We start from the raw sequence: 26,385 nt of genomic DNA, 5'->3' as shown, positions 1-26,385 counted from the left end.
AGAAGAGGGTGAAATAGTCTTTTCTATCAAAAACATAATTGTATCGATAGAAAATTACGAGATGTTTAAAGTCATAGCCATTCCAAACTTTGCCAATCATACGATTTTAGACATACATGAAAAAACAATAGCCATCAACGAAACTAGTTACTTATACCCGAAGGAAATTTTTAAACTGAACGAATCGCACTACATATCTTCTGAGAAAATAATACAACGAGAACCAGACTGCATAGCATCAGCATTACTACACACAGAAAGTGGTACCAGATGTAGTTCAAAGGAAATAGGGCCAGAAGTCACTGAATTTATACAACTTACAAATCCAAACAGTATTCTGTTCTTCTCTACCAACCCTGATAAGATATTACTAAAATGTAACAAAACACTCACTACCCCAAGCTGCTCAATCGGAATCATAACCTTGTCACTAGACTGTAGCATTTTGACGAGCAAGTTCGAAATACAACCGACGATGCTAATAAAATCTGAGCAAGTTAGAGCATATTTTAAACCCATGTTAAATTTAAGCATATCAAAAGAAGATAAGTCTAACGAAGTAGAATCGGTAACTAGTAACTATGTACTTTTCTCAATAACCATACTAAGTGTTTCTATTACGGTAATCTTGGTTTCCGCGATGTTAATCAAGAAATATCTAAAACAAAATATTGGTCCTCCTCCATGCAGGCCACCCACTTTAAACCTAGAATTGTAACTCCCCTACGAGGACTTACGGGGGGAGGGATGTCGCTGACGACAATTTAGGCTTAAAAAACAAAGCGTTGCTAGGTCAATAAATGCTGACTAGCTACGTTATGCAACGCGCCAGCGATGCGCGCTGGTTTAACGATTAAATGGAAAATAGGCTAAGAAGAATAGACTAAGAAAAATATGCTGATCGACGACGGTCAGCATTTTTAGAGTATAAAATCAATTGAATAAACTAATGAATCGATTTTTTGCCAAGAACCAGTTGGTGCGTTATTATTGTGCTTAAGTCGGCGTGTACTGTGCCTGTCTTAAGCTGCTGCTCCGAAAGACACTTTCGTGTGCGCGACACTTATGATGATGCAATTATTATGATGCAATACAGTAAAGTGATTTTCTTTAATTGGTTTGAAACAATACCAGAGACAGAAACAAAATCACTTTCTGCTCGAGCCCGAGATTGTGATTTGGGATTAGGAAAAAGGACTCACTTGACTCCAGCAGTGAGCTGCATTACACAAAGTACAATTGTGTGAGGACAATAAAATTTCAAGATTCGAAGCGGATCCTGGGAGATACAATAAAAGCAGACGTTGTAAAACATTGCAAATGGTATGGACGATAACGAGATGTGGCTCACACTCCGGCAAGCGACGAGGGAATACATTTGATGGCATCTTGTATCTGGTGGACCCTTCCACCCATTCATGGTAGTGCATCGAGTCTTATCTGTTGGACTAAACGCAAAAACCAAACCGAGCTCGCCAGCAGCAAGAAAGGCAGGAAAAATGATTGATTTTATTAATCCACGATACGCAGACGTACTCGACGCAGAGATACTTTGTGTGTGAGCAACGATTGAATCGTACCGCTTTCGGTTCGATTGGACGGTACAGTGAGACCGAGCCCTACACAGGAGAAGATGTGCATCGTTGAGTGGGATTGCTTATACCCATCATCTCGCTCCTCAACGTGGAGAGGTGCTTTTCTCTCGAATCGATGCGAACTGCATCAATATTATGTGCTTGAGGGTAAACTTATTGCTAGATGCATCTTGTGTGGCCGTTGCCATTGAGTTTGTTTGATTGAATTATTAAGTAACACCACATCAACATGGGACACGAATGAGTGCGCTGACCAGGGGTTTGTTTTCCTCAAGCACATAATGAAGCCGGGCTTGAAGTTTGTTTTACCAGCATCCTCAAGCACCTTGTTGATGATGCTTTTACAAACCAATTAAATGGTGAATGATGAGCAGATCTTTGTCGTTTAGTCCTTCGCAACTTTTACTTTAATTGTGGCTTTGGACCATCTCTAAATAAACATAAAGAGTTAGAAGCTTAACACAAAAGATGCATGTAAGATAATGGATTACAATGTTAGGATGTTAATTCCTTCATAGATCTGACTACATCCGACTGACTATTGAATCTGACTATTGAAGTCATCGCGAATATTTGGGAGCAATCTGTTTTTAGAGTTTTGCACATGAAAACTTGATTTTTTTCACACAAAAAAGCATGAAACCTACGATTATTATGTGGCACGTTTTATCATTGCATCAATCTGAATCGTAATAACTACTACGTGACAGGATGGCATGACCACGTCGGTGAAATACCGGTTGAAATGTATACAGGAATAGGAAATAATTATTGCTCACTCAACGCTCGGTGACGCTTCCTTTGTGGGGTCTGTCTCTCTCTCTCTCTCTCTCCACTGACTGAAGCTGGGGCCTAAGCGTACAAGTGAAATATGACGTAATAATTAAAGACTCTTGTTTCATGCTTCGTCTAGCAGAAGAGCCAACATTGGGTTAGTAAAGCTTCCTGAGTCGACGATTTTACAATATTACAAAAGATCAGTGAACTTCCATTGAGAGATCAAGTTTATTGTTATCTTGATTTTGTATTTCTTTAATATAAGCTTATCAGTACTGGAATTTAGGTGTTTTGTAGTTGTGACAATTAAAAGAGTGTTTCAGAAATTTCGGATCGAAGCTTTAGCTGTCCGAAAGACTCCTCTCGACGGGGTTTTGTTTTATTTATTCCTGGCCGTGTTGAATTGCAACCTTTTTTTTGTTCCCATGGTCCCATCCGTAAATCCGTTTGGGATGGTCATTAATTTATTCTGTGCACCGTGCACAACTTGTTAAACGTTCATTCATGCGGTTGAGTGTATCGTTCTTGGTGGTCATTTTGGTTTGCAAAAAAAATCCACAAAAAGATGAAAACACCCCGGAACGCTGCACAACCATCCCCAGATCCGGAATATGATGATCATCATCGTCTCCGCCATGACCGGCACACATATTTCACGCGCTCGAAGCCCGGGCGTGCTCTAATGCGCAATATGCCCAAATGGGATCGAAACCATCGATTTCAAACCGGCAATGGCGATACCCATCTAATGGGTAGGAAGGGGCATCCAGGGGGCTTGGCTGCATCTTTTGACGCGTGACATACACCCACCCAACTGGCAGGGAAGAGAAGGAGAAGAAGGAGGCGAGGGAAGAAGAGTATACAACCATTAGCCAAAGTAAGGCACAAGGCAGTACTGTCCGGTGGGAAATTAATTTTATGCACGCGACTCATCCCATTCAACTTTAGCACGCCCCAGAAGGGTAGCGGGAAGATATTTCCCTTCCCCGGAAAAGGAGCTGCAGATTACGGGTAGGACGAAGGGATAAATTGTAGTGTGATAGAAAGAGAGAGGGAATCTGAGAGACTGTCAGTTCGGTCGATGAAGATGTATTGAATAGTGGATATTTGATATCTGCTCAACAGACTCCCTTACTTTTTTGCGCACCTTCCTACCTAATCGGGGAGTGTTAAAAGTGTTGTCGAAGTGCGATAACGTGGGACGTAACACAGCCGAACAACAATAACAACGAACTTTTCAAAATATTATGGCGAGGAGGGCCGCGTGTGTGCTGGGGCGTCATCGAATCCCTTGATTGTTTCCCAAGTTATGGCAGGGTCGAACGGAGAATATGATGAACCTTCCCCTAAGTGGATGATTTATGATTCCCCAGAGAGTGTGTGTGTGTATGTGTGTGCGTTTGTTCCTTGAGTGAGGTGTAAATTTTCGGGTAGCGTGAAGTGATCCATTAACACTACCGAACACGGTATGGAAAATGGTTGAACTTTATTGAATTATAATAGTGAGGCAAAATTGAATTTCTGAAGTGTTCCCTGTCCACTTTTGATTGATTGAACCGCCGGTGTTGTTTGCGTTGTCTGCAGGTCAAGGAGAGACTTGCGTGTGTGTGTGTGTGTGTGTGGGATTTTAAGCGATTTTGGTTTAAAATACATGCTGATACGAATTTGCAGATATTTAGTTCAGAGTTGCAACTTCACGACTCACACCCAAAAAAAATAATACACCCCGTCGCTACAGTGCTGTACCGATCGGTCTCAGCACTAAGCTGAAAGCTCCGAGCTGAACGCAACGCTCACCGTACCGCTCACACTACCACATGCAAACCTTGGTCGAGGGAAGCTTTTTGTTGCGACCGCGACCGCGCCGAAGCACAAAGCAACGTGCGCCGAAGTCGTTCGGGCCGCACACGCTTCGTCAGTTTGTCTTGAGACAGCAACCTGTGTACAGGCAACAAGCGCGAGCACGCCGCGTCCGTTTGATGCGCAAAACCGAACGACAACGAAAATAGCGTGACTGTTTTTTTTTTTGTGCACGTGAAGATAGCCAGCAGAAGGAGAGGCCCTACCGCACAACAAACGAGGTCACACGTAACCCTTGTGTGGGTATTGCAGGCGCAGGAATATTGCAACGCGAAAGTCAAAAGGAGAGTCCGGATCACTGCGGACTCCACCGAAACGGCTCCACCAGCAAGACGGGTGTTCCCCCCGAGGAAGGGTTTGGAGTCATTCAGAAAAGGGATCTGTTACGGTGGAGCTTGAATTGGATTGCAGCTTACAGGCAGCACGAGGAACACTCCTTTCGGACATTCCTAGCCACAGTGGTGTCGGCTCAACAATCGATCGAGGAGTGGCTTCAACTTCTGCTATCCTCAACTTCTGAGACACCTGCCAGATCTTCTTGCTAAACAGGTTAGTATGACTTTGATAGATAAAGAAGAATATCGCGGTAATCGGCAGATATGGTTCTCTGATGCCCAAATCTAATGTTCAAGTGCACCCAAACCACTGTCCAGTGTGCTTTAAAGGGACATTAAAGTGCTCTGCAGCAAGGCCTCACCACTAGAGGATAGAGCTTTTGGAGAAGCTACCCGTGTGTATCTACCTTTCATCTTTTCGCTGCACTTCGTGAGTTGGAAAGCTGTTAGAAGCGTGTATGTGAGTGTGTGTGTATGTGTGAATCTACTCCATGTGTGCTCAACCCGTGTGCCAGTGTATGTGCGTCTGCATATTATCTCGCGTTGGAAAGCGGTTTAAAATGGACTAAATTCAAATGAGCTGTGGCCCACAAAAGCAGGAAAAGAAGAAAAGTGAAAATCATAATATCGTCCAACCTTGAAGTCAGTGCAACTCGTCGGTGCTGGTACTGGTGCTAGTGGCGCTTGGTGTGTCCAGTTGCGTTCCGGTCCCCCTCGGTACGGCTTTTGTTATCTCTTGGGCTCTTGAGAGGCCAAAGAGAGCTCTGCATCGTCCAAGATAGCATTTGATATGCCCTGGGAACGCTTGCAGGTTGCTGGTTCTGTTTGCGGTGCAACCGGCTTTTCGTACTTTGTGCATGTGGCCGTGTCTGTTTATGTTCCACGGATCGATTGTTTGTTCTCGCTCTCTCTTTCTCTCTCTCTCTCTGTGAGTGCATCGAAGTGCGTCTGTGGGTTTTTGAATATGGTGCGTCGTTTCTGATTTTTTTGGATCTTGTTTTGGGTCCGCAGGGACGGACTTGGGGAGCGTCTTGCACTCGAAAGTTGCCTTCCCAGCGCCGTTTATTTTTGTTGACGATGAAATTGGCAGCGGAACTGCAAAATGTATGCGCAACCAATTTATCTTAACTTTTGCACCCCCCGTCCATTATCCATTCAAATGCTGGGCTTTACATATGTGTGTGTGTGTGTGTGTGTGAGCCGCTATGCAAATGAGATATCCAGTGCGAGAAAGAAAGGCAGGAAAAGGATGCTCAGGACGGTGTGGTATGGTGGTGTTGTAATTTTTTAAAATATACTTTTACTTTGTTGTCGTTGTTTTTACCGCACGAAAGCCTTCCTCGTGGAGGCGTTGGGTTTTACGGCTCAACTTTCGAATGGAATTTCTCCATGTTTCATAAATTAAAGTGCTGTTCGGCTTATGCTGATCCACCTACACTGGTTGGAGGAAACTGTGCCATCGACATGGCAAATCACTGTTTATCCAAAACGACACACACACGAGGATGAACAAAATACCGCTCCACGGAGTTGGGAAGTATAACTGAGCATGTGATTTATTGCCTCGTACGCAAACCACCCCGTCCCTTCGCGAAAGGTTTTGCGTCATTCATGTTTTTTTCTCTTTCGCAAACAGCTCAAACGAAACCTAACACACCAATTGTCAATTCGTCATACACGACGCTGCTCTGTTGTTGTTGTTTTTTTTTTCAAGAGAGAAACGGTCACATGCCGGATATTGAGGAGCAAAAGAAAAATGAATAAAAAAGCTTATAGCTTAACACGCTGGACGAACCACAAAGTCTCCGTAAGCCATAATCCTATCGCATAAATGCGCATTTCGCCTGCACAACCGTATGCACAAACCGATCACCTGAGTTTAATTGACATGAGGTTTAACACACATACACACACTCGGCACATACGGCACACAAAACACCCCGGCAACTGGTGCGGCTCGTGTCCGCCCGCGCCACTGTTGACGGAAGTGTGTGTATCGTGTTCGGAACCGCAACAACTTACGCACAGAAGCGACAGCAGCAACCGCCGCCGCAGTGCAGTGCAGTGCGGTTCATGCCTTTCGTACCACACGGGTGGCAAAATGGCGCCAATATTGTCACCCCGGGTAACCGGAACCGATACCGGATGGGTTCGGTTACAGCTCGCTCGAAGCACGTCTCTTGCCGCCGGAATCCGGAGTGTTTGTGTGCCGGAGATTACCGTTGCCGTTGCTTTGTCGCAATCGTACTCTTGCACTGTGTGCGGGTGGAGCAAAGTCAAACAAAAGCTCGTTCACTGTGTCGCTTCCTCTCTCAGTTTGTTCGTGTCCAAGCTGTTTGGATATTTCATTACTAAAGATATGCAAATCGGAACGGAATGGAACTGGTGATAAACCGGGGTTGTTCCAGACTGATCGCTGTTTAGTTCCTTCACCACTGTTTACCCGTCTGCTCAACAATCTGTTTGCCGGATATCATCTCCGCCATGAAGTTGGATGTAGTAGCGACGAGCTTTTTGTTTGATAATGGGGTTTGTGTGTCCGTCCCGGTGTGCTCAAGTGCCGGTTGCTGCGAAAGCAATCGATTCTTGGGAATTGTTTTGAGAAGAGTACGAAGATATTGTATGCTTAGATGGACAAGTGTGGTATTACATTTCAGCTGGAAGGGTCACTCTCGTGCCCTAGAGAATATCTTATGAAGTTAAAGTGAACCTGAAGAAGTTTGATGCTTTTTTTCACCGAGCTTTGGAATTTGTGAAGTGAAATTGACTTCTTCGCAAGCGGCTTTTAGCAAACGAAGGTTAACAGATCTGTTAAAACGCAAATTTGCTTTCAAAGATTACTGATAAACGCTCCAATTTCATAGAAATCTAAACATGCTTACTGCCTTTGAAAGCAGGCCCAAAGCGGATCTCAAACAGGATCCTAAAACATTAAGTTAGGGTTCGTCGAAATCCACTTTCCGTCAAGAACCGAAATTATAGTAAGACTTTACTGCTATTGGGCTATTAAACGGACATTTCTTCTAATTATTTCACCCAATTAACGTCACCGATGACCAATGGCCACCCTTTCGAAAATCATCTAGAAAATGAAACTAAAGGTCGGTCAGTAGACGACTTCTTGGAGAGAAACTTCCTACCGGGCCTCAATTAAACAAACTGTCCGCAATTAACCTTCACCGGTGGTGCATCAAATCGATCATCATCCAACCGGTCGTCCGGTGTGCACTCGATTCACACACGCACTGTGATGACCGCGCCATGAGCCACGGGCGGTGTGCATCCTTGAACGGTGCCGTCCAATAGCCCAGAACGGGGCAATATCAGGCTTTGGAGGTGCATTGGAAATGAGCCTCTGAAGTCTAGTGAGCTGGAAAATGTAGTACACGCGGGGGGCACGTGGGGCATTCAATTTGAGGGTAACATTTTCTCTAACCTTGGACAGGTGGAATTTATAGGCCTATTTCATGTTGTTATTTTACTGCCTCGGTGGTTTGCTTCAAAAGTTTGGCGATGCTTTCAGAGGACAGAGGGTGAATTACGCGTGAATGAATCCGGTTCGTCGCTAGTCGTGTTGGGGCTTGTGAGGATAGCGTGTCTGGGTTTTGCGTTATTTGCGTGCGTATAATTCATACTACCGCCAGCATTTGCTGCATGATTTTGAGCAGTTCTTGTGTGGTATAACATCTAGATATATGATAGAAGGGTATACCTTATAGATTGAATACAGGATTTACAATTAAATGTTTCAAAAGCGGTATAGCTTGGCGCTGAGTAGTTAGCAGTTTAAATTGAAACATTCATTACAACCAGGATCAATATCGATCGTTACAACCTATCCAGCAGAATATTCCAGAAACTGTCAATTTAGACATGCTGTGTACCTCTGCCGCTCAATCGAACCCACTTTCAGCTCCATCAGCACACCGTATGACGAGGCTAAAACGATGCTTAATCAACAGCAATAAACTAACATTATTGCTGGTGCAGTGAAGCTGGCCTATTATTGCCATCCTACAGCGAACGGGTAAAGCCTGACCAAAACCCGACCCAAAACCAATGAATAGTCCGTCAAAGCTTGCCACATCAACCTGCACCTGAACCATCAACCGTGTACATGCCGGGCTTATGTTGGGGAAGATACCAACGGTTGTGGCATGTGTGTTTGCTTTCCCGCTCAACCGTTTCCATGTTACTTTCGCTTATGTGATAGACTGCCGGGCGGGCTGGCCGATCGATCAATGTCAGAGAGTGTACGCTTTGTGCATGCTACCGCCAAGTTTGTCAAATCAGTGTCAAATGAGTACGGAGCATGGCGAGACGCTGGCCACTGCTGGGCATTGGAGATTAGAGGCAGTGTGGTGGAGTTGGACGCTTCCAACAGCGGCAGTAGGTTGAGTTTCAGGTACTCCAAACGAACTCTTCGCAGCGAAGCCCAAACCATCGTCTAACCTTGTGCAAGTTGTAGACCGGCCATGTCACGATGTAGTTTCGCGAAAAAATGTTTTTATTAGACTTGTTTCGGTTTCGGTTCGGATGTGCATGATGACCGCGAGCGAGCGGGGGGAGCTACATGAAGTATGTGTAGCTACGGCGCAGAGTCGTCGTTTTCGTGCCTAACTCATGCAACAAGCGCAGCGGAACAGTTAGTTCTCGGAGGGAGAGGGAGTTCGTGTCTGCTGTGTGGCACAACAGTTTTGGCACAAAAGATTTGCTGTGTTCCCTTGCCAGCGGCGCAAATGTACTCGGGTTGGTTGGTTTGACCTTTTACTCTTCCAGTGCATAAAAAAAAACAACAGCTCAGCAAATCCCTCACGAACGTGTGTTTGTGGAGAGGGTTTGGATTTTCGTTTTGCGACAAGCAGCCAGCGTTAGATCAGAGACACTGGCAGGCTTTGCTGCCAAGGTTTGTTGGCCTAGTTACAGGTATGAAGTCTTGCTTTGGATACTCCATATTTGTATCTAAAATGCGTGTTTTACGTGTGCATGCCGCATCTCCCCCTGGAATCATGCTAGAGCACCGGAGTGCTCAACTAATGCAAAGCATACCTGCACGAACTCCGTCAGTTCTGTGGACAATCGTTTTGTTTTTGTTTATTTTTTTCTCATTGCAAAAACCGCCTGGCTAGAAATGAATTATTAATGTCTGCCGTGTGATTTATGCCATCCATTGGTAGTGTGTTAAAGTCTCGTTTTGTTTTTGTAGTATTTTTGTCCCATGTTTGTAATGTTTTTGAGCGCCATAAGTGTGTCGATTGGTCATCGTCGGGTCGTCATCGTCATTGACCATATTGGAGTTGTTGGTTGGCGGAGCTCTGTTTTGCGGCGTATGGACTCTCCCGGTTGTTCGGTGGGCGGGTTTAAAGCTCATTCCGATACGATCATACGATATTTTTAATCGCAAATCATTGATCTTGCTATGGTTCCTTAAAGTGACTGGATCGACCAGCAATGACGACTCAGAATTCGTCACTCGGTGATTCGTCTTCGATGATGAGCATGACATACTCTTAACGGCATGTCTACAGAGGGTGCTCAATAGGCGAATGGTGATGATCAGTAGATCTTCAAATATGGATCAAACGCGTTGTCAGCCCACACTCCCCGGGGGAGGGCCGGCCAAGAACGATTGCGCAAATGTCGCAGCACGATCATCAACTTCAGGATATTGGAATATTGGAGAACTTTTTCTTCAGAGCCCCCTGGCTGCATCGTCAGCAGTATGGAGTGGATATAAATTCTTAAACATTATTGTTGGATATAAATTTAACCCGCGTGACATACCTTCCCCTGTGCCAGATCTTCAACATCACCAACTCCATGTCGAGCCAGACGTATAAGGAAGGTGGAAAAATATTAGCTATTTAGCCTGAAACAGCAAGAATTGCTTAAGGTTAGGACAGATTCTTAGCAAGGTGTAACTCTGCGTAAATCGCCGTACGCCAAACAGCAGCCAAACACGTGACATGGTGGTGTCGAAAGGATAGTAAAAGTCCGTTTATGGCCCCCGCAAGACGGTTGACAGCAGGGTGCCAAAACCACTGCGTAACCAACCGATCTCTCTGTCCCATTGGACCATGGTGCAGGTGATAATGAAAATGCTCAAACAAACAGAAGGATTTGAAACGGAATAACACCCCCCTTTCGGTTCATGTGTCCTCCGCTCCCGTATGGAGAGTCAAATTGGCAGCTCTTTTTTATTAGTTTCAGCTCTGCCAAATTTGGACGATGGATTGATTTTTGGACAGGGTCAGCTTTTTGGCCGAACCACCACCGGCTCGGTGTGATATTTGATGGATGTAAATGAAGTCGTAACGGTGAAGGGGAAGATTGCCGCTGGCTCTGGGTGAGTCAGTCAGCCGTGCGACGTAGCTGAATTGCTTTTGGGGTTTTCATTAAACAGATTTTTTCACCAACCGATTCTGCGTTTATTGCCAATGTATACAAATATTTAGTGGTATCGATCGATTTTTATGACCCACCAAAAAGCTGTTGAACTGTGCGGAACGATGCGTCTTTGTTTCGATACGCTTAACGAGCTATCAAAAAATACTGGAGTGAATGAAAGTGGGAGGAATGGAATGGTTTTGGATGTTTACTTTTGCACCTTAAGATGATTAGATATTGGGCCAGAAGCCGGCTTTTGTTCGGTCCGTTTTTGAATGGTCTTATGTCCAGCCAGTGAGATAAAATTTGCTGATAAGCTTTGGTTATCTTTCAAATGGGAGGATTTAGAATTTGATATGGAAATGGTGAACACAAAAATAGTATGTTTCACGTCACGAGGACAAACGTTTATCGGGGTATGTCTCTGTTGCTTCTGGGGTTATCTTAGTTACCGGCAACGTTCGGAATGTTGTATCATGGTTAGTAGTGGTGCTGTAGATAAAGCACCGCTCATGATATGCATATTTATTTTCGCTCTGCTGTGAAACACACACAAACTCGAATGCAAACCATGTTGCCATGAAAGATCGAAACGAAGTCGAAGCATAAATGGCTGTGTAAGTTGAAATAGCATCGGCAAACCTGAACCAAATTCCACCACCAGAACAGCAGTACAACAGAGGTGGAAAGCTCTACTTCACCATCCTCCGCGTTAGCAGCGTTCCAAATTACTTCCGCTTCTCGAAAGCGCCACGGGTTTCGTGCACTGGGCAAGAACGATGCTTGTGCGGTAATTTTTGCGTCTTTCTTCCGTGTAAGTTCGGTAGTCGCTGACCGAGAAACCTACTTCTCGCGTGCTTACAGACAGATGAGATTGGACGCAACATAAATGATGGCTCAACTTTGGCCCCGATTTTTTTTTGGTGGCGGAAGTATTTGTCGGTAAATCCAACGGCTCTCTGTAGCGTAGTTCACTGCGAACTTCCTTTCTCAACCTCAAAAAAAGAAAGGTTTTACAGCAGAGGTGTGGTGAGAGTGAAATTGCTCATTTTAAGTAGCGCTCAAAACTCTGTGTGTGTTCTATGTACGGGGAATGGCCCCATGTTCCGTGTCACATGGTTGGTTTATGGGGTTTCTCCGGTGGGAGCAGACATAACGATGATGGATCTGAACTTTCCTCGAGCGTAAATCGCTACCATTTCCGGTATTTTTAAAAAGTCTGTACGGCTGGATCATAAACGCTCATAGTAGATGGCACAAACCAAATGGATCTCCGATTTGGAGACTAGTGAGCTCTATTCAGAGGAACAGGAAATTGGGACAATATTACGAACACAGAGGTCTGGCGACCTTTCCTTCCCAACACGCGAGAGATCAACCTTAATCCTGTCGTGATCCAGCGTATTGTTGAATACATTTTATCGAACAGCCAGATGAAAGTGTTTTTGGGCCCGACTTTTGGTGGGAAAATGACAAACGGTTGTGTCTGCACGTGGGGACGCCGTTTCGACCGAATGCACAGTGAAGACACAACCCAGCCACTGTTGTGCAATGGTTACCGCGTGTTTTCGATGCGTTGAAACACGATGCCGCCGCCACAAGCCCTGAGAAAAATCGACGCTCGTCGAAAATGTGAAGAGTTTTCCGCATCGTTACGCGCTGTTGCGTCGAACGGGGGCACATATCATGGGAAGCTGTGAAAACTGCCGTTGTGGTGTGGTTGGTGGTGGTTGCCTTGTGCATCGGGAGCTAATGATTCAATCGCTCAGCTTTTGGGCACGAGCGTTGTCCGGATCGTTATATTTATATTTATTACCACTGCAGCGCATCGCGCGCACCGTAGCAGAGCGAAAATCCGTACAAAATGGCCAATAAATTAGTCATTTTATAATGGGGAGGCCCGCACATCCCATCATTTGCGCGTCATTTCAACCTGGGGCTGGAAGTTTTAGCTTTTTTTTCGATTCGGAAGTTAACGATGAGCGTGTGTGGTTTGTTGTGTGGTAACCATGTTTGGGCGAGATTTTGGCGGTATTTTGGAGCTTTTGTAAACACGTTGGGTGGATTTCAATTGTTGCTCTTCCCACCTCGCCACCGCAAACCTCACGGTGTGTGTGTGTGTTAATTAAAATTAAATTGTCATGCCGATGACAAATTACCCCTCGTACGATGGCGCACTGGCTTCGCATTCGTTTGGATGATATCAAATTTTCCATACGAGGAACGCCCGCAACAAGCTGCACTAAATATTGCGCCATTCGTTAGCTTTTGATTTACAGTGGTCTCAAAACTATATCCAAAAGAAACGAGGAAGAGTATCACATTCCATGTTTTTTCTTCCTTTTTCTTGTGTGGCGAAGTACCAGTGTGAAGAGAGGTGTTAAACATGCCATGTCACACAACAGCATCGAAAACAACATCTGAAATCTGTTGATTAATTGCCGCCAACCTTTCGGACTCGAAGGGGGAAGTTGCTTCGTTTCGTTTCCGTTGACAAATTGATCATTCCTTGGGGCGGGGGGGGGGGGGGAATCATGATGACGCCCCGAGGGTGGCTGTGAAATATAAACATCAACCAGCCTCAAGAGCCGTTACGCCTTGCGTGAGATAATCCTTCTAATCGATTAATTGTCTGTCCGTACGTCCTTCAGCGGTTGAAAACAAAGTCATTGAATCAGAATCAACCGCAAAGAGGGGGTTTGTTTTGGGGGGTCTGGGTGAACAAGCATGAATTTGTATAATCCGCTAATTTGCGGGGAGGTTTTTTGTAGGTTGACCGATAAATATTACTTTGTGTCAGGCCACCGTTGGCTGGAGCTTACCTTTTGCTCCTACGCAAGCATTAGCTTCTAGTCGGACGGGGAACGGTCAAGATGATATCTAGCAAGGAGTGTCAAATTAGGTTTTTCTATCTCAAACCCATACGATGTGCTGGAACGGTGCTTGGAGTTGATATCTCAATAAGATTTGGAAACAGGAATTCAGCAGAAGATGTTCTAGACATCTTAAAGCCTGCCCTTCAATTCTATAGTGTCATTGGACCAACTCCAAAAAAGCTTACTTCAGAACCATGCAAAAGTAGGAATAAATTTGCTTGAGAACCTTCCATAAACGGCTTCCCTGCCTAGACGTGTGTGTTGGTGCTTGATGCAGCAAGACCAAAGATTGTCTGTACGCGGTAGCTTACCCGTTAGTAGCAAATTAGCTTCCCTGATGTCATCTCCCGAGAGACGCAGCAAGAACGTCATCCCCTTCCAGCAAAGGCACTGGACACGTTGATTTTTTATTGCTCACCACTAGTGCCCGGTAATAATTGGTTGTAAATTTATCTGTGCATATGTGTGCGTGTGTGAGTGTGTGTCTACAACACCTCCCCTGTGCATGCTGGATTAAATCGCATGGCGTCATTAGGTGAGGTTAGGGTTGCTGCGCAATAGCGCTCCGCCCCGCAACGACGATGCACCTGCAGGAACATTCGGCATTGCTTCTGGCGGATGCTTTTTCACGAAACTGGCACGAATTGAGTCGGAGCCGTGAGGCACTGGAGCTGGGGAAATGAGAAGAAAATGCAATTAATGTGTCCGAAAACACCATTAACGAAACGTGCGTCCCGATGGAGGGTCGTAAAATCCCGCGAAACATCTCCGAAATGATGATGATGATGTCCACACACTCACCGGCGGGTTGTTGGAGTTTGTACGGGAGTGTTCCACGCGGGGCAAATGGTTGCCACGGTAATCGAATGCTGCCCGGGCTAGTGCTCTCGTTAACTAGTGTTTATTTTATTAGCTGGTGGACATGATTACGCACCGGACGCACGAGGGAGAGGGCCTTCAAATTAAACGCCGTTTGACGAGCGTGAAAAGCAATTTGACAAACGAGGTCGAAATTAAGCGGATAAACGTTGCGTTAGTAAATGTAACAAGAGTAAGTGTCTTTCTGTGGGCAGAATTTTATGATTGCAAATCATACAAAGATCATTCTGGAAAGCGAGTTCTGCTTCTGTGATTCTACGCCTTCCCGCGGAGAGGTAATAGCTCAAAATTCCGAAGCAAAGATTGTCACGCACAAAAAGCTTTGTCGTCCGCGCTGTTGCCCATTTGCGGAATGTCCATTATTATCTTGTCCCGCAAGCGAACGGAGTTGGCCAAACTGGGGTTTTTTTCTTCTTTGGTTTGCAAATTTGAAACACCATGCCATTTGCATCATACGCCCCACATTTGGTCTAATGGCACGGTGGTTGGCTTTTGGTCTCCAAGCGGCAACACTTTCGGGTAGGTTGATCTTCCCATCCGCCGGCCAAAAGAGGGGGTGTTAAAGGAAAGCAACAGTGCCTTAAAAGGGCGAATATTATCATTTCAGATCCTAAAAAAGCAATGCAGAATGTCGTGTGTGTGTGGTAAAAAGTTTATAACAAAAAAACAAAAAGCAAAAAAGAACGATAAACTCACGATTGTTCGTGTGGTTTGCCGGTTTACGAGCGCTTGAAGCAGAAAGATAGATCGACTGAACCAAATACTCTTCCATCGGTCGGCTGGAATTTATTTCGCAGTTCTGGATTTAATTCTTTAGAATGTGTTTTTGGAGTTGTTTTGGGTTTTTTCTGCGCCTATTTCGCATGTAAAATTTGTCACGATTGGTTTGGTTTTGGGCAATTGCTCCACAAAAAAAAAATAAAAAAACTTCGGCTGTCACCGATTTGCATGGCAATAAATTTTAGCTATTGCCATAAGCGAAAGCACTGCTGCGGAACGGGCGCATAAAGTGTAGGATTCCCATTCGCATGCGTGGTAACATGAGATAAATCGCTTCTCACATGTACCGAAAAACCAACAACTCTACCATCAAAACAAACACCACTACGGGTGTGCGCTACATGTGGCAAAATAATTGCACGTCGGATGACGGTGGCGGCGGCGAGGCAGAAAATTGTTGCTTCCTCGTTTTTTTGTTGTTGGGAGACTGCAGCTAGTGGGACGGAGGAATGATCTCGTGCTAAATTCGGTAGAGACAAATGCCGCCCTCCGTTTGGGGGGCTGTCATTAAATGCTAAATCGTGTCATATATGGTACAGTGGCGTATAAGTTTTGGAATGGAGCGCCTATTAGTGGTGTAGGAGGGCGGGACAGTATAATCGGGAGCATTCGAGTATGAGATATTGAAGATTTCGTTCTTTTAAACAGAAGATGTAGAAGTTATGATAAGCTTGTTGGGAGGCAATTAATTAAGTGAATATAAACACCACCTTGGTGGCAAGAAGTGGGCAATTAGAAGAGTCGTACAAACTCATGTTCAAAGTGCGTTTCCTAGATAAAAGTTCAGCAATTAATAATGGCATATGAAATCGGTTTTCTGATTGCAATATTTGAACTCAGGAACGGTCTTATACAAGGGCGTGTACATGTCGACTAGTTCACGATACCAACCGTGCTTTGAGGAGTTGAAACGGCAATAAATAGACTTGGGTCAAAATGGCATTTGGATTTAAATGTAGATGATAGAAGTATAGTTGGGAATTACTGGTGTTAATTATATTATTAAAAATTGATACCTTTATTATAAGTACAATCTTCTAGATACTTTTACCCTAATTCACTTATACGATGTACCATAATTCTTCTTTATTTGCTACTAGTTCTTTCAATCGAAACCATACCACAATCGCGAAATTTCTATTCCAACCTGATACAGGGCAGACCACCGAATGGCTTATCCATTTGCCAGAACGATGGCATTCGCTTGATGGGGATTTATTTGCCATCACAAACCAAGCTCTGCACTCCATTGCGCTGTTGCCAGCAGGCTAAAAGCTGAACGTATACACCAGCTACACGATTTCGCCATTTCATGTTTTTTGGCTTCGGCCAGTCGCTCGCTCGTAGTTTGAATACAAGTGGAAGCATTGTTGCACTTAAGCCTCTGCTCCAATCTACGATAGACAGTGCTGGCAATCGAGCGCGTACAGACGATGGGCCGAAAGGGGTATAGAAATTTATGATTGTGGAGCTTTTACCGACCACAATCCAACCACCGCTCGCTCCGCCTCGAAGAAGAATCGTGACTAATGAAAATGTGAACCTCCCATGATCTATGCTCGAACTTCGTCCGGGGTAGGAAGCACGATGAATGGCGTGATAGTGCAGCGGACAGGAGGGGGGATACAATGACGCTTCACGGGTACACTACGGGGGTTTTCTAGTGCCCCGTAGATTGCCGCCTCGCTGGTCACGTTCCGAAAGTGAAATTGATTTATCCGTCCGAGCTCACGGTTGGAATTAGTTTACTTTATTTCCCCTCCGCTGGCGGTCTGCGAAGGGTAGCCGTTCGGGAAAAGCAACAGTGTATCTGTGTGCATGTTAGTCTATTGCCCGCTCGGAGCACCGCACTCTAATGAGTACCTAATCAATTGCCTAATCGAATGTCTCTTCACTTTCGTTTCAGGTAAGTGTGCAAATATTTTGCTTCCTGCTTTTTTTCTACACTCCCGCGCTCATCTGCTCGTTGAAGTGTGCTCACGAAATTGCGCGATGGCGGAAGCTGACTGACGGGTTGGAAAAATCTGCACGTAAACCCGAACACATCTCCCCTTGTTGGACGCGAATGGCACAAGCAATGCAAACAAACGCTGCGAACGGCCGGACCCGGGACAAACAAACAAACCAACAAGCGAACTCATTCGAAGTGTGGACCAGCGCCTCTCCCTCGGTGGTGCAATGAGGGTTTGGAAAAATCGAGGCCATCGAGATTTTCTTTACATCTGCCACACTTTTTAGACGTCTTAATAGAGAGATAGAGAGAGAGACATAGAGGGATAGAGAAAGGCATCGCTCGTAAGTAGGCAAAAACAATTCGATTGCGCTTTGAAGGCTGACCGTGCGAAGAAGCAACAGCCTGAAGAATGGTTTCAGTGATATCATCTCACGTTTGACAGTTGCTATGGTCACCACATCTTTCGTTGCAAACTTACACCAGAGATACGCTGTGTGTTTTTGTAAGACAGGTTCTGCAATTTGTTGAACCTCACTTTAATATGCCACAATTTCATCTTAAACAGACGTCTGAGATTGCAATTGCTGAAATACGATAGTTTTCAGAATTTGTCAGAATTGGTATGACAGGTTCGCCTTTTTGTAATTCGACCCCCGTCCTTGATGGCGCGTATCCCGCACAGATATGTTGCCCAGCTCGCGCCCGTCGGTTTGTATCAGCTTCGAGTGGAGCTTGTTTGTTTTAATAACGTGACAAGTGCGCTGCAAAATTGCGCTGAAATTCTCGGTCGGCCCCTTACGGTGGACCTTTCAGAAGACATCGAAAAAACAGTGCAAAAAGAATGGTTGCTACGGGTGTCGGTTTACAGTTGACCGAGAGCAGCCTGGTGTTGCCCTTTCTCTTCAGAATCTCGTTTGGCGGTGCCATTCCCTTTGCTGCTCCAGTTTTGTCGCAATATCAGTCGCCTCAGAAAGCTTCTTGAGCGTGTTGCTTCAGCAAAAGGTTGGCACGCTTGCGCTTGTGTTGCGACGTCTGGTTTCGGTGTTTGGGAAGGCAGTCACGAACAGTCACCGAACGAGAAGCGCTTTTGCGAAGGGTACAGAGCCAAGCTGATTGTTTGGTTCGTTCGTTCCACCATTAGCTCGGGCCCGGATTTTATTGCCCATCCGAACGTTAATTAATATGGTGGCGTTACGGATTATTTTTATTGTTTTCGCTGTTTGGTGTTTTACCGCCGCCCAGCAATGTGGTTGTGGCCTGGCGGTGGAGTATTGTGCGAAAAGTTCACTAACCACACTGCTTCGAACAAGACGCTGGGAGTACCCCTTCGGCTCCTGGTGTGGTGGTTGGAGCTTGCCCAAGCGTGAAAACAATAGGTTGGTTTTTCAGCCAGTGCTTTCGTTTTCTTTTTGCTCGTCCCCCGAACAATGTCTGCTGGACCTTCACTCTTGTGCGCCTGTCGTCCGCCGCCATGCCCGTCGTGGATGGCGTTTCAATGGCACCCGAGCGGCACTTGCAATAAATTCGCCAATTGAATTATGGTCCTAACGGGGTGGACGGTGTACCTCCGTTCTCGCCACCATGCACACACAGACACACACACTCGATTGTTTGTGAATGCTTGCGTAAATTAGAAGACTATAAAAGTAAAAAAAAAGCGCTAAGCCTCTCAATCTTCCCCGGGGCCAAGAAGGGGACTCGAGAAGGTGAGTGAATGTCTGATGCAATAGTTATTTCCTGTGTAAGCGTTATGCGGGGATAAGAGAGGCAGAGTGAGATATTGTGGTAAAAACAATCACTGAAAGGGAAAACAATGGAAATCCTGTCGTATGAACACGACTTCTTGATGATGGGAACTTTGTTGGGGATTTGTTGGGTTAAAAATAGTGACCCTGAAAATGTGCAACAAAGTTCCCGGTGTTCGGAAGTTGGGTAGAGAGCGTAGACTAAGAATTGTATTATTGACACGGAAGATTTGGAATTCATCAACACCAAAGCAGCTTCTGAGCAAAATTGAATAGGAACCGGAGATGTTGCGTTAATGCTCTGGGATCAGGAGTTGAATATTGTAACTGATGATACAAATTCAATTATACCGCCAAAGTTAGTTTTATGACTCATTTCCAAATCACTCAGTTTCTCAGTCGACTCAGGGATTTGGATAAAATGAATCACAAAAGATTGATACGCTATGACGCTCTCCAGGATTTGTTTATGAATCTTTGAAGAGTGGGTTCAGCCCTCCCTCAAATCTGTTTGAGCACTCTTTTAATATAATTCCACTCAGTTCAAATTTACTTAATTTCAACGAATCTTTAGAGGGATTACTCAGATATCTGTTTGGTAGTTCCCGCATTGATGCTACTGAACGCTATCTACAAATCGTACCATACTGAGTTCCTGCATATTCCTGCATATAGAACTTATCAGACACGAACTTCTGCTTTGCCGTTAGCCGACCGTATTGTACTTTGCACAAGTACGACCCTCACTACAAGCATGTACGTCGGAAGTAAGACTCCACGTTCCGACAGACAGACTAGGCAGCAGGTGAGCAACAATTGGCTGTCAGGCAATCACGAGTACCTCACAGCAAAACCGCTTGCAGACGTCAATATCTACAGAGGCCGTCGTCTAACATCGTCCAGCGGGGGACAACACTCGCAACACACTCTCGACTTGACCGCTAGCGTGTGTTTTTCGTGATGTGGTGTCGCGTGATTGACATTGACACCGTGTCAGAGTCGTGCTTGATAAGTATATGCCGCTTTTTTTGTTGCGCTGCTTCTTTTCGATTTGTTTGTTTACTGGTTTACTCTAGACTGGAGGGCCCAATAGAATCGCGCAACCTAAACCATGCTATAGCCTAGGTGGTCCTAGCGAGGTCGATTGAAGACAGCCTGCCGAGAGAGCAACACCATGTACGAACACGGTGTACCGATCAGCGCTCTAAGGTCAGCCACTGCTGGAATACCGATTAGTAGTCGACCACCAGGCCCGGGTAGTTGCTGTCTCGCTGGCCAGTATCCGTTTAGTATCGGACGTGATTTACTTTAAAAGTCGCCTCATTACCATAGTGCATGTGCGGAAGTTTGCGTGGAACGAAAGCGTGCGAAGGAAGTTTATTGGCCTAGAAACACCATGAACCCCGCCGTGGTCGTCAGCACAAACTAATTGCTTTAGCGGATTAGAATAATCGACAGCGGTGACAAGCGGCTGTGGTGCGAAAACTGGCAGCAGATTATGACACGCTCAGCACAGCTAATTGTTCTCTGTCAACTGCCGATCGGCGGCAATAAATAGTAATCCGGGCGGTGGCGGATGTTTAACGATTGCGCGTTTGCACGTTTTATGCAAATGTTCTCACAATACGTCAGAGAAATGGGTCCGGAGAAATGTTCAGCAGATGGTTCGTACCGTTTAATGTCACTTTATGCATTTATTAGCTTTATTTTGGGGAGTGAACATATCGATAGTTACCCTATTATAACCTGGAGCAATGAAATTATTGCAAATTAGTATGCAATTCGCGTACGAATGGGTTTGTTATGAAATTCGATCAAATGATACTGATTGGAATTCGAAGAACGTTTTCAATTGATTCGACAGTACAAAATTTCAACAAATCCCTGAAAACTTGTGGTGCAGTTCAGGCAGTGATTGGATTTAAAGCCAATCTCATCCCGCTCTTTTGTTAGCTACACCTGTGGTTTGTGCTTTTACCACAAACTTCACCTCCCCAATCGAGTTGAACTTTCAGCTTTCCTTCCTTTCAACCCGCCGCCCGTGGACGGACGGGGAAAATTTGTGCCAATCATTCCCAGTGACTTCCATCCCCGAAACCGGTCCCTGAAGTTGCACAACCTGTTGGACTTGCACGCCACACACACACACACACACACACGACTCGCCAACAGCGAGATACGAATCTGCTCTAATTAATGAACAGTCGTCACTGGCATGCGATAGGGACGGCATTTGGCGCTAGAAGGACCGCCCCCATTCCATTCACTTGACCAGCAGCAGCGCCAGCACAGGCGGTCGGCGCATTCCGTTGGCGCGCGCCCAAGGTGTACATTGTGATTGAGCTTTAAAGTACGCCGCCACCCCTGCGGTGGTTATAGAGCGTCCGTCCGGCACAAAGTTCGACCCCCTTTTGTGATCGAATAAAGCAAACCGGCGAAGGAAGCAATATTTCATCCACAACAATCTTCTGCTACTGTACGGGTTAATGGTGGTGGTGGCCAGGTGGAATCTGTTATACTGCTGCCGGATATTTCCATTTAGCCACAGCGAAGCAGCAGAGAGAGAAAGAGGTTTGATTATTCGTGGTAAAATATTTGAACAGGTGTACGAACGAATCTATTTGCTGTGCCGGTGTGTGTGTATGTGGTTGTAATTTGTCTGCTTTAAAGCAGCACTTTAAAGCACAGAGTAAATCTTACTTCTTACCTTGTTAGATCGTAGAGCGTAAAGTCTAATTAATAGACGGCAAACAGGCGAAGTAATGATGTTTAATTTCATGCTGCACGAATTTCGGACATTAGAAGTAGCTTCCAAGCCATTTCTAAGAAACCGTGTATAAGCCGAACTAACTAGAGGTTGGTGGGAAAATTCTACCCTATTAGAACGTGGCCGTAAGCTGGAACTAATACCTTTTGATGATGCTTCCTGTTTTCCGAAACGTTCCCAGGCTACTTGGAGAACGTTGCAAACTGAGCTCACAGTCGATTCGTTCGAATCGAAATGCATTTTAATCGACACTCGAGTAGTGAACCAGTGGACAGCAACGTTCCTCGTTTACTGACATGTAAATTTTCCCATTTTTTTGTTGTAAGTATTTATATGTCAAGCTTGTTTTCCCAGCTTTTACAAGCTAAGTGTTGATATTTTAAACAACAATCTTAATACAATCCAATAAGCCTAAAAGTGTACCTATGTATGCTAAATTGCATAACTTTAGGCGCGGGATTCTGTGATCCGTTCGACGGTGTAATGTGTTTCGAGACATATTTACATTTTTTTTTAAACATATTTCTCTACCACTGATCTTCCTCTGACGTTGCGTTTTTGTTACAGCTTAAATATCTCATTTGAAAACCCATCGCACGGGAACGAATGCTACGCAACGCTTTGCAAAGATTCTATTGAACAGTGCTGTAGCCCAGGAAGCAGCTGCATAAAATTACATCCTCAAAATGCTCGTGGAATTCGTACTGTTTTGCTAGCAAACGTCCGGGAAAAGGGGAATTTTCCAAGAGCGAAATACCTACCGGCAACTGTTGCATCGAGAGATCCATTTTCTCACTTGCACCTGTGGAAGTAAAATGCATTCCCCGCTTCTCCAGCTCTGAGAAGGGGGTTATTTTTCCGAGCAGTGTACCGAGTCGAGTCTCGCCGTTCGGAAAATGATGGCGATTTGCTGGCGCTCCAAGCGTTCCCATGGCACCGCACCCCAGCGGATGCCTTTGCTCGCTTCGCCGTAATTGGCTAGTGATTCCACCCGAACCGAAGAATGCAACAGTTAGTCGAAGATATAACAGATACCAGGCGAGAGATGTATAATTTGCTCGATAAAGGAAACGCAAAAAAATGCTTTCACACCTATTAGGGTGCAATTTATGTTATGTTTTTCCCAACTCTTTCTCTCTTAATTTGCAGTAACGTTTAGCAAACGCTAAGCGGTTACAATTGTTTTGTAATGGATCAAGGGCAACAATAGGAACAACGGCCGGGGGCCGTCTTCCGGTGTAAAACTGTGAAGATATAATGCCATTGCGTAACGATAAAGAGAAAAACACGGGGTGGAAGGAGGAGATCGCTCGTCTGAATGAGCTAATTGATTTAAGCGCTAAGCCACCCTCTACCCTCTGAAGTTCAGAACAGTAGAGTGTTGTAGCTGTGTGTGAGTGGTTTTAATACCATTATAAAATGATTTAATGGGTGTTGAGTCCGCACGGTTCGACGTTCGAAACTGCACGTAAATTAATTATTTATGAACGTATTTCGTATGCCCGTAGGGATGTGGCGGGTGTCCATGCTGTAACGGTGATGCCGTTACGATGCGTTAGTCACACGCAGGAGAGAGGGGCAGGCTATCGTAGATCTCGCCGAACAAACATGAAAAATCAGCGTTAAACAAGCAACCGTACCTCTGTCTCTATCTCTCGACCAATTACACTAATTAAGCCAAATGCCGCACGACGGTGTGCGCATACATTTGTGCGAGACTGCCACCACATGTGCTCGCGCTGTACGATCAATTAAATCGTAAATTTTTATAACCCCTCTGTCGGTCAGGGAACAATCGATTTCCAGCGGTGCCAGCTTCCGACTCGGGTTGTCCCGCCTGCTGGAGTGATGTGGAAGATTTCCAATCAGTTTCCAATAATTCCTTCTGTTTTTTGTGGCCTGTTTCCTTCCACTGATTTCCCATACATTACCGTCCAGAGTGGATTATCTCATTGCCAGCTCCGAGTATTGTTCGGTCCATCCTGGGACTATTGCCAGCGTGTGCAGTTGAAATGAAAAATGCTTCCAATGCTGGTGGACCCCGGGACGAACGGTGCGCATGACACAATACCCTGAACTTGGCAATGGCATTTTCTATTTACATCTAGCTACGGTCAGAGCGAGTTTGCACCGGGCTTTTGCATCACACCGGGACGATGCACGACGGCTAGTGCGCCGGAATGGTAATTTATGGCATTCGCTCTGCTCCCCCATTGCAAATGTGTTGCCCTAACGGGGAGCACCTTTATCCTTCGGCTAGAAGGCTGGCCATGCTTTACGCAGGGTTAACGCAGGGGGATGTGAACCTTATTATTGTTTATGCATCGATCCCTGGGCCTGTGTGATATTATTATGATAAAATATGCTGCACTGATTGGCAAACTTGTGTGAGCAAACATTTGGGGGGCGGGGGACTTCCCGGCGACTCTTTTCGGTCCGATTGCGAAGAGAGGTTATGCGGGAGGAACGTAATGAAACGCCTGTTCTCTGCCGGTTGTTAATTGGACTCGTCCGAGCGGTCGCGCAAAGCAACCCTTGGGGATATTCTGGAGTTAATTAAACACAAACACAAACGCCAATCGTTATAATGTTCGGTCCTGGCGGGATGGATGGGGAGGCCTTTCATTTTAAAGCTCCAACTCCAGCGTGGAGTTCGTTTGATTTCTGCGCAAAATTTAATTTCCAACAGGCCAATGAATTGGCTGATTTCACGTTCCGCATTTACAGTGTGGAAGGCTGTTATGCAACAAGATAAAGCCGCTAATGCCCTACGCAATCAGTAGAACCTGTTTCGCCCGGGACTGTTTCATTGGAGAGTCGGCCATTGAGTTCGTTTGTTTGTTTACTTTCGGATCAAACCGATCCCGACTCCCAGGGCAGCAGAGGAGGCAAACATACGTGAACATGGCCACCGTGGAAGTGTTTGTACGTTCTTTTTAGTTTTTTTGGAAATATTCTCCATGTCCGCAAACAACGCTCCACATGGGGAGGAGACATCCCTCTCCCGGCCGGATGGAATGTGGCCAGTGTTCTAAAGTGGCAAGCCTGTTTTACTGATGTCATTCTGCCAGAAGCTTCGAACGCGGTGCAAGTGGTGTGTAGTAGTGGCGATGGGGGAATTCGGGTGCACAGCTTAAGCTGCCAAAGCTAAAACTGACAGCGGTCATATTTTTGCGCTACCAGCATCACCCCCGAACTGTTGTTGATGCCCCTTGACAACTGTCAGCGAGAGTGAAGTTCAGTGAGTTTTTGTGTGTGTGTGTGTGTGTGTTTTGTTGTTTTAGTGGATTTTTGGCGTTTTTTTTTTTTTTCTTCCGAAAAGTGGACCGCCACAAGTCAAGTGTTGACGGACATTTTTGAAAGCTTCTGCTGGAGTGTAATGGCAGCCTCTCTTGACGGGAAATGGATGTTTTAGGATGGGATGACTGATGACCCGAACGCCGGAGCCGTACTGTCTGTGTATCTGTGCGCTTCTGCGAATGTGCCATAGGAATGCGCCGGGGAATGCCCGAATTGTTGAGAGGCACGGTCATTAGCAGCAGCAGCCACACCGTATAGACAAGTGTAATTGACGAGCACAATGCCGTCCCTTGTGCGAGTGTGCGTCTGAGGTTTGAGTGCTTATTCGTTCGATATTGCCATATTGTTCGCAACTGATCATCATATAGCGGCATTGTCCTCGATCTACCCAATAGCGCAGACGATTGCACGCTTGTAAGCTACACCCGGGGACTTGGTTTCAAATCTCGCTCTATCATGATTGATTGTGGATCAAATCAATAAACTGTGTTACAATGGGTAACTATTTGTAGGATTTCATTTCAAGCTCACTGTTTACAACGGATACGAGATAGATGGGAGAAGCTATACGAGGGCACGAAATATTTCCCCAATGACCATTAATTTGGTTACTGGCGGCTTTTCTGAACATTGATCACTAAGACTACTCCACACGGTTGAAAGAGACCACCGCTGTATACTAAAATTACAGAATTAGACAGCTACGCCAACCTGGTGATTGTGTGTAGCTCAACTTTCACGTACATTGATTGGTGGCCGTCTATTTATCTCCCTTTGCCATGCCAAAGCAGTAAGTAATAGGAAACCGACCCTCTCCAGCACGCTCCCGTCCATTACCTGTGAGTGCCCGGTTTTACCTACGTTATACGGGGTTGTAAGTTATGACGTTCGGAGATGGTAATTTATGGGAAAATCAGCTCACAACTCACCGGGTACCACCGCTATCGTCTCTCATGCTTTCCACCTCCGCCAACAGCCATAATATCACACCGGAATCGCGGTGTACTACTCCGGCGAATGGTGGCCAAAGCATCATGCGCTGGTTCTGTCACCATTTGAGAGATAGAGAGACACATACACACACACTCTGGGGACAAAAACTTCGCCCCCTTTACAGCCGTTGCGGGCGA

The 26,385-nt window shown here is 45.5% G+C and overlaps 1 protein-coding gene across 19 annotated transcripts in view; it reads left to right on the top strand.

Annotated features, from left to right (window-relative positions):
* Positions 1-26,385, top strand: part of LOC121596847 (restin homolog) — a 69,655-nt gene that overhangs the window by 13,308 nt on the left and 29,962 nt on the right. For 2 of the 19 annotated variants that reach the window (XM_041922167.1, XM_041922162.1), the window contains exon 1: positions 25,026-25,196. The exons of 13 other annotated variants lie outside the window; for them this stretch is intronic. The gene's annotated coding sequence lies outside the window, so the exon portion shown is untranslated. Of the gene's footprint in view, positions 1-4,047; positions 4,782-25,024; positions 25,197-26,385 lie in introns of those variants that run through there. 4 more of the 19 variants (XM_041922163.1, XM_041922165.1, XM_041922161.1 and 1 more) reach the window with 4 other exon arrangements.

The sequence above is a fragment of the Anopheles merus genome, chromosome 3R (genome assembly GCF_017562075.2).
Source record: "Anopheles merus strain MAF chromosome 3R, AmerM5.1, whole genome shotgun sequence".
In the NCBI taxonomy this organism is placed as follows: Eukaryota; Metazoa; Arthropoda; class Insecta; order Diptera; family Culicidae; genus Anopheles; species Anopheles merus.
This window is presented reverse-complemented; position numbering and strand designations above follow the sequence as displayed.